General features: G+C 32.1%; 2 long non-coding RNA genes across 2 annotated transcripts; both read left to right on the top strand.

Moving 5' to 3' along the window:
- The first annotated feature begins 2,927 nt into the window (after positions 1-2,927).
- On the top strand, positions 2,928-3,991 carry LOC127905049 (uncharacterized). The gene is made up of 2 exons (XR_008058704.1): positions 2,928-2,990; positions 3,802-3,991. It is a non-coding gene; the product is annotated as an uncharacterized LOC127905049 (long non-coding RNA).
- Positions 3,992-5,993: 2,002 nt separating this feature from the next.
- Positions 5,994-7,612, top strand: LOC127905119 (uncharacterized). Its single transcript, XR_008058834.1, has 2 exons — positions 5,994-6,769; positions 7,234-7,612. It is a non-coding gene; the product is annotated as an uncharacterized LOC127905119 (long non-coding RNA).
- The last annotated feature ends 360 nt before the right edge of the window (positions 7,613-7,972 follow it).

A 7,972-nucleotide genomic window follows, 5' to 3' on the forward strand; every position in this document is an offset into this window, starting at 1 on the left:
ATATATATATATATATATAATGACATTAAACTGGATAAGAAGACTAATCTTGAAATGTTTTTATTTGATTTTTTTTTAGTATAAATTTTTAATTAAATCATATGAATTAATTTTATATAAATCACTTTATTTTATAGGTTAAAAGGTCACCGCATAACCTGTAAAAGCATCACCATTTATAAAAAAACATAAAAATGAAAGCTTTTTTTAAGTGATTAAATCTTTTTTAAGTATTGAAATAATAGTGTATTGGATGACACTTGTCGTCTCGCAGTTCATGAACTTGGTTGGTTCAATAATTTTATTTTTTAAAATAATTTTTACTTAATTATATAAAAAAAATAGATACTCATTATCTCAAACATTAATTTTAAAATAAATATTTATTCGAGACCGTGATAATTTTTAAAAAAACATTAAAAAAAACACTTATAAAATTTATGTTTTAACCCGTCCAACGTTGAATAATAAAACAAAAATATATAATTTTAAAAAAATTATTATCAATGTTAATTAGAAAACCAAATTGCCCTTAAAATCATAACTAAGCTCTAAAATCAAGCTTTAAGTGTGAAATTAAAAATAAAACAAATAGGCAAAGGTTAAGTGTTGTTTTGCTTCCAAACGTATCCAAGTGGTTTAACTTTTTAAAAAAACAAGTAAAAAGATTATAATAACTTCTATCATTTAAAAAATGTGTATTATGCTATATCTATCGGTGTTTATAGTAAAATAAAGATAAAGTATTAAGGAGTATTTGATAATAATTGTTTTTAAAAATATTTTTAATTTAAAAATATAATATATATATATATATATTTTTAAAAAAAATTATTTTTAAAATCATTACGCCAAATCAATAAAAAAACATAAAATTTTATTTTTTTAAAAAAATCAATTTTTTAAAAACTCCGGTTAAATAGGGATCAATGTTGCTTATTGGTGTTTTTTTAAAGTAATTATAAATAATCAAATTGATAGTTTTTATTATAACTTAAATATTAATGTTCCTCTTTCTTCGAAATATCTCCTAACATATCCTTTTATATTTGAAAAACACGAGAGAAAAAATAATGACGGTGGAGCTCAGCACTCACCCAACTCTAGTTGAAGTTTAACCATGGTTAAAATTTTGATATTCCATAGTCCTTTTCCGTTACTTTCAGAAAAACAACACACTAAGATTATTTATTTCAGTTAGAAGTACCCTGCCAAGTGTATGAACCACGTGGATACAGGGTGGATTAATCTAGTTAGGTAATTAAGTCGAAAATTGGCAGGTTTCAGTGTGCGCTTGTCATGCTTATTTGTTAATTAAATTAAATTAAATTAAAAAAAAGTTAAAGTAGCTAGCGATTTTATTTTAACCATAGTTTTTAAACTCGGTCCGGTTCAAAGCCCAAGTTCTGGATTTTAATCAGGTCATCGAGTCTTAACCGGATCACCAGGTTGGCCGGGTCAATTCCTATTTTTAAAAAAATTCAAAACGGTATCATTTTAGCAAAAAAAACAAAAGTCAACGGGTTGCAACCGGGTTTTGCTGGGTCAACCCGCCGGGTTGGCCGGGTCACACCAGGTCATGACTTTTTCTATTTTTTCATCAACTCGATCCAATTTCAGCCCCAAATTGACCGGATCCCGGCCAAGCCGGGTTTCAAAACAATGATTTTAGCCCAGTAGAGTAGAGAGATCAATTGTAATAGTGTTCTGCAGTGATCTCTCTCTCTCTCTCTCTGTTTCAGTTTTTTTTTTTCTTTTTGGACACTCAGATTTAGTTATGACATGAGCTTTTTAACACTGCGTTTATTTGTATCCGGGCTTAATGATTTATTTTGCATATCTACGCATGAGAATTTCAATATGTTGAGGAAATATTACATTGTTTGGTTAATGCTTGGTCTTATCTAAAATTTGAATTTATTAATTTAAAATAATTAAAGTTTTAGAGACGAAATTTAAAGCTTAGAAAAATATTCAATCGCTTAAGTTTTTTTACCATTAGTGATTGGATTGTATGAGCAAGGAAAATGTCTATTTTTTTTTTACCAACTTTTTTATATCTAATTATTTTATATCGAATTTATTTGAGATTGGACTTAATAATTTGTTTCGGTTGCTTAGATATGAGAATCCCGTAACACCGAGAAAAATTATGGAGCTCGGTTGTAATAGTCCGGCCCGACCTGTTATATATTGTCTGTTTTAGACATTACCGGTCTTCACAGATTTGTTTTTGGTAACTACGCCTGACCCCAAAACGCGTCTGACAAATCAGCAACCAGCATTGCTAACAAGGCCACCTACTTAATCTTCATCCGCCGATGTGAGATATTACAATCTACTCCCCTTAAGGAGCATGATGACCTTGTCAGCACAACCAAACAGCTAGTGAGGTCGGCTCCCCAAAACGCGCCTGACAAGTCAGCAATCAACACTACTAATAAGGCTAGCTATCTAATCCTCACCCGTCGATGTGGGGTATTATGTCGGTTAATGTTTAATTTAGCAAAATAAAAATAGAAATAACATTGATCTAAAACAATTAAGGTTTTAAGGACCGAGTTTGAAACTAAAAAAAATACAGGAGGCTAAAATGAATGGAGATTGGAGAGTGAAAGATTGACCGGCGTGGGAAACTCACCCACGCTCCAGCGTATAAAATGCCTGTTTGAGATTATTGTAACGGTTGCGGTTCAAAGTATTTTTTATTTGGAAATATATTAAAATAATATTTTTTTTATTTTTTAAAATTTATTTTTAAAATCAGCATATCAAAACGATATAAAAATATATATATAAAAATAATTTAAAAAATAAAATTTTTTAAAAATATGATTTGAATAGCATTTCCAAACAAATTCAAAGTAAGCTGTCGTGGTTTGGTTGAGCATGCAACTTCCTTACATGTTAGAATACCGCCATTGTTGGTGGCATTGAAAGTGGCTCGGTGAGGGCTTTCATGGGAGGCGGAACGTGACAATGTAGCTCAGGTGACTCTTTGTTTTTTTCCTTTCCTTTCTTTTGTCTCTTTTCTCTTTTATTTTCACTGTAATTCTCTCCAAAGGCTGTTATTTTGTTTTTAAAATTTCTGAGCAGCCAAACACGTCAAAACAAAACACAAACAGTAAAAAATTTCGAAACTTTCACTCACTTTCCCTCTCTTTCCCAGAACCTAAAATTTCTGAGCAGCCAAACACCTTAAAACAAAACACAAACTGTAATTCTCTCCAAAGCCTGTTATTTTGTTTTTGACTTGAGAATTGTGACCCAGAACCTAAAATTTAAACCCTTTAAAATGCAAAGAACACACAAATAGGCCGAATGGGTTTTGTGCCGTGAAGGTCCTGGATAAAAGAGATAGCTTTAAAACGTACCTACAAAGAGAAAACACGGAAATGGGCCTCTCTCTCTCTCTCTCTCTGCCCTTGCTGTACTCTCTCTAAGTGTGAATTGTTTTGACCTGTGTTTGTTTGGAGACTGCAGATAGAGAGGGGGAGAGAGTCGCATACAGAGAAATTACTTCGACATAAATACAAATTATTGGGTTTGTTTTCTTTGTAAATAAAATAAATTTTGATTTTGGATTTAGCTTTATGGATTTCAAATTTTGTTAACCTTTTGGGGCCTGGGTAAATTTCAATGATGCATTTTGACTTGTAGAATTTACAGTAATTTTTTTTTCATGACAAGAAATTCAGGCCTGTACGTGAAACTTCAACAATGTATTATTAATAATTATCTAGGTGGTGGCTCAATGGTAAGAGCTTGGAACTAAGAGGTTTGCTCCTTTTATGGTTTCAGGTTCGAACCCTGTGGTTGCTCATATGATGGCCACTGGAGGCTTACATGGTCGTTAACTTCAGGATCCGTGAGATTAGTCGAGGTACGCGCAAGCTAGCCCGGACACCCACATTAAACTACAAAAAAAAACAATGTATTATTGATTCATTTACGGATATTAATTAAATTATAATAAATATAGAATCGATCATCCATCATCTAACACATCAAACACCAAGGCTGGAACTCTAGGCTACCGTGTTTGTTAATTAGGAGTTTTGGTGGAGTTTGACTAAAGTATCCTTATTGTATTGTTGTTCATATCTTGATTGCTAGGAAAAAATATTTAGTATTAAGCTATATTTATAGTATGAGAAATATAGATATTATGGGATGAAAAAAAAATATTTATGAATTAATAAGAAGGGATAAGAATATTTTTTTATTTAAAAAATACTTTTTAAATTTTACAACACAGGAAGGAACGAAGAAATATTTAAATAACAAAAAACACCATAAATACAAGGATATAAATAATTAAAATATTTAATTTTTATTTATTTATATCTACACTTCCCAAGAATTATTACAACTTTTTATATATAAAAAAACTAGAAGACTATGAAAATATTGATTAAAAAAAATAAACTAGAAAAAAATATTCCATTTAAATATAAAAAACTAGAAAAACATCACAATAAAGAATAAAAAAATAAAATAGAAAAATATATGTTTTCCTAAAATAGCTACTACATCATTTCTCTTTTCTTTTAAATATATTGATAATTACAGCCTAAGCATTATTTTTTGGTCCCAGAAGTAAGTATAATTTTAGGATTTGATTCTTTAAATATTGGATATGAATCAACTGATTTAGAAAGTTTGTTTGAAAATGTGATGGAAGTTTATTTTTAAAGTATTTTTTATTTAAAAATATATTAAAATATTTTTTATATTACTGTATAAAAATGATAAAAAAACACAAAAAAATATTAATTTAAAACTAAAAAATTTAATATTTTTAAAAAACATAGATAAACCACAAAGTCAAACAATTTCTTAATGCTTGGTCTAGGTACAGCATTCTCAGAGGTATAGTTCAAAATTAACCATAGTTGAAAACACTGTAATAAATGTTGCTCTTTGATGTTTTATTACAGAAATTATAAATAATCAAATTGATAATTTTTATAACTTAATAATGGAATATTAATGAATCGTAACTTAACTGATATTTATGTAACATCTATGTTCCTCTTTTTGCCTGTCCTTCTATTTTTAAAACAGGAGAAAAATAATAATAGTGATATTGTAGCTAATACAGTGTAATGTGTTTTTTAACAAAATATTTTTTTGTATCTTTGCAGTAGAGCATTAAAATCATAAAAAATACCTAAAATAACACTAATTTAAATTCTTTAAACAAAAAATAATTTTAATTTAAAAACAACAAGAACTTTTTTATGCACGAAAGAGAAACAAAATTCAAATGGCATGATGCAAGTTATTTGGTGGAGTGCTCCAGTGATCGATCTGTTGATGGTTAAAAGATTCGTTGCTCCTCCTGACTTTGATGTTTACAAGCTACATTTTGAGCTACATAAATGTCCAGGTGATCATGCCTTGTTGGAAGATTCTACATGCTTTGCTGATGAGCTTGATGGAAGCAAGGATTTGGGGAATCTTCAGCCCTGGGTGATAGAAACATTGAGAGGTTTGATCTAGGTGATTGTAAGAGCAATTTCCCCCACTACTTTTGTTGGGTAGTCCTTGATGGTGGCATGTGAGTTCAGTAAGGTGCTTTAGTCTTAGAAATCAACATTATCTACCGGTACTCAGTTTTTGATTCGAGACTTTCAGGTGTTCAAGAGAGTGGGGTGGCATACTTCGACATGTGAATAATTCATAAATCAGAAAGCAAACTATTACTGCTTTACTATTAGTTCCATGTTGAACATGGAGAAATGCTGGAAAATGGTGTCGAGGTCGATGTCTTTTCCTTCTACAGCCTTGGATACAGGAGCATTATGCACAAGAAGCATGGTATGTGTATATCGTTGGCTTCCAGATAACCCCTCTTTAGTCTGTTCTTCTCCCGGCTGGTTTGCCTTCGCTGATAGAATGTTTGTCTCCCTTTCCTCCGATGCTACCATGCTAAATATTTTCATGCTTGGGGTATTCTTGAAAGCCTTCCGGTGATACAGAATGCCTTTTCCTCATCCCCACACTTGACAGGGCAATCTTCTTCGTATTATGTTACAGCCACCATGGATTCAGCTGGGGAAGTTTCCTTTCATAAATCTTGGCCAACCTAGTGACCCTGAACCTGGTTCGTACGAATCAACCTGTTACCCGGGCCTTCAACCCCTGGGTTGGGTGAACACCCAAAATTTTATGCTTCTACTAATAGAAGCCTTAGATAAATGAGAACATCTTTCTGCCCAGAAAAGCCACATGGAAGTTATTTTTGAGAAGAAACCCTTCTTTGTACAGGATAAAAGTTACCCAGTGGAGTGATCATGAGATCTTTTGCTGGTGTTTATGACGTTCTTTGCTCTTCATGTTGCTCAAGAATCAAGATGGCATGCTTCTACAGCCGGATGAAGATCGATCGGTTGAATGCCCTTCCTTACAACACTATTGTTGTGTGTGGTCCCGCACCATGTGATGAGGGGACCACCACATTAATCAAGAAGAGAGGCAGCTGGCTGCCTCTTTAATTTAAATGTGTCTGCCACTGTAGAAGGCAGACGAGAGAGAGGGAGAACAAATTTGAACGAGAGAGCAGAGAAAAACCGAGAGAAAGAAAGAAGAGGAGGCAGCAGAGCAGTCTGTCTTCTTTCTTCGATTTCCAGTTCGTTCACCGTTGGATCGGGCTGAGATTTGGACAGCAGCTTCTAGACATGTTACTCTTCATTCTGAACGGTTGGATTGAAGATTGGTGGTGTGGAAGCTGGTCGTTTTGACAGAAAACGGGGCTGTCAGTGTTGTGAGCTTTTCTCTAACATTACTCTCTTTAATCTTGTTGTAATCCGAGAATAAGTTGTTCTTGATGATATATTTGTTGTAGCCCTTAGTTGAATATGAGGAAGAACAATTGTGAACCCATTATTTGTGATAGTGGAAGTTTTTTGGTGGACTCCGGTCCCGTGGTTTTTCCCGCATCGGGTTTTCCACGTAAAAATCTTGGCGTTAATTTGTGTGATTGTTGCATTATATTTGTTCATTGTTTGATTCTGTTTTTACTGCATAAAGAGGAAAAAAGAATTGGGACTTGTGAATTGTGAATTGTATTCCGCTGTATTGATCCGGTTAGTTGTCCCTAGTTTTCCCAACAACTATCTACAAGTTGAATTGCGAGCAACAAACATGGGAACCTGTCAAATGTTAGGTTACCATGCAATGTTTTTGGCTCTTAATGATTCCTTCTCTCTGTTCACTTCTGGCTTCCAGTATCTGAACAGGATTGCTATACACTCTGCTGATGACAATGCGTCAAACTTTGATTGGAAAAACAAATTAATATGGTGAAGGCAAGGACCTCGATCGGTGTTTTCAACTTAGATGATCACAGCATTGAAAGGCTCGATCTTGATTGATGATTGCAAGGGGAAGTTTTCCTTTCCATCTTCTTGAAGAAACTATGATGCTACCACACCTAGTTCATGCTTCACTCTTGATGAAAACGAGCTCAAATAAGTAGTCCTAGCTAGTTTTGTGATAATTGGATTATTCGGACCCATCATTAGGGTTCTTTTTTAATTTGTACTGTAATTTTATTAGTCTACTCTTTCTTATTTAATATAATTTTTCTCCGGTCCTTAAACCTGTATTTATGTTTTAATTCTGTCATGAGTTTGCTAGCATTAAATCTGTTAGCTTTCCAAATTTTTTGATTAATTCATATGGATTTGTTAATTAGCTATAATCAATGGCTTTATATATATATATATATATATATATATGAAGCATTTGTATAAGGCCAACCATTACATAATAAACCATTTAGACGGTGGATATCAATATCTTTATACCATGATTATTGTAATAATAGTTATTAAAACTGGCGTGATGTTACAGTTCGACTTGGTAATTTATAATTTAAAACTCGATTGAGAATCATTTTAAATTATTTTGGATATTTACAAATGATTGAAATTTTTTTGAGATTTGTTTTTCTTAATTTTTATGA

This window comes from Populus trichocarpa, chromosome 3 (genome assembly GCF_000002775.5).
Source record: "Populus trichocarpa isolate Nisqually-1 chromosome 3, P.trichocarpa_v4.1, whole genome shotgun sequence".
Classification (NCBI taxonomy): Eukaryota; Viridiplantae; Streptophyta; class Magnoliopsida; order Malpighiales; family Salicaceae; genus Populus; species Populus trichocarpa.